This window comes from Nyctereutes procyonoides, unplaced genomic scaffold (genome assembly GCF_905146905.1).
Source record: "Nyctereutes procyonoides isolate TBG_1078 unplaced genomic scaffold, NYPRO_anot_genome, whole genome shotgun sequence".
Taxonomy (NCBI): domain Eukaryota; kingdom Metazoa; phylum Chordata; class Mammalia; order Carnivora; family Canidae; genus Nyctereutes; species Nyctereutes procyonoides.
This window is the reverse complement of record NW_026575051.1, coordinates 20,575,771-20,576,540: the sequence shown is the minus strand read 5'-3', so window position 1 is coordinate 20,576,540 and position 770 is coordinate 20,575,771. Positions and strand designations below refer to the sequence as shown.

Below are 770 nucleotides of genomic sequence, written 5' to 3'. Positions count from 1 at the left end.
GGCAGTGCATGAAAAGAAAGAGCTGGCTTTTGATTGCAAAGGACTAGGTGCTGCCTGGTGGTGTGAGGTGAACGCCAGTGAGGTCTCTGTCCCAAATTCATTCTCAACAAGTGTGAAGCCCATGCTCAAACCCTAATAATATCTTAAACCTGATCATTTCGCCTTCCTTATCTCATCAGATCCACCATACCCATGAGAATGTGGTATAGTCACTGTCCCCTCCATTCTGTGGGTGAAGAAATTGAGATTCTGAGATGGTTGGTTATTTGCCTAAAGCCCCTCAGCCAGAAAACAGAAATACTTGAACAAAATACCTTTGGGCTTCCAACCCGAATCCACCTCCGTTGGTCGGGTGTATGCCTCCATGTTGCACAAAGTACTCCTTTCTGGTTTTATCTTTTTTTAAAAAAAATATGGAGTGCTTTACAAATTTGAGAGTCATCCTGTGCAGGGGACATGCTAATCTTCTCGTATCATTCCAAATTTGAGTTTATGTGCTGCCAAAGTGAGTGCATCTCTCTGCTTTTTAACAGTGCAGATACATCTAGCCAGGAGAAAGCACTCCCGTTCCTAGCAAAGCATGATGACCTGCTCATAGAGAAGGCACCGTAGCCTAGGGGCCAGGCAGAGGCTCTGAGCCAGCCTGCCTGGCTGTGAATCCCATCACTTCTACTTACTGGCAAGTCACTAAATATTGCTGCCTCATTTTCCTTGCCTGGAAGAAATGATGGCAGCGCTGACTTCACAGGGTTGTTGTGAGGATTCAGTGG

The 770-nt window shown here is 45.8% G+C and overlaps 1 non-coding gene across 1 annotated transcript; it reads right to left on the bottom strand.

The window, feature by feature from the left end:
• Positions 1-407: 407 nt before the first annotated feature.
• Positions 408-513, bottom strand: LOC129513175 (U6 spliceosomal RNA). The gene has a single exon (XR_008665161.1). It is a non-coding gene; the product is annotated as a U6 spliceosomal RNA (small nuclear RNA).
• Positions 514-770: the final 257 nt, after the last annotated feature.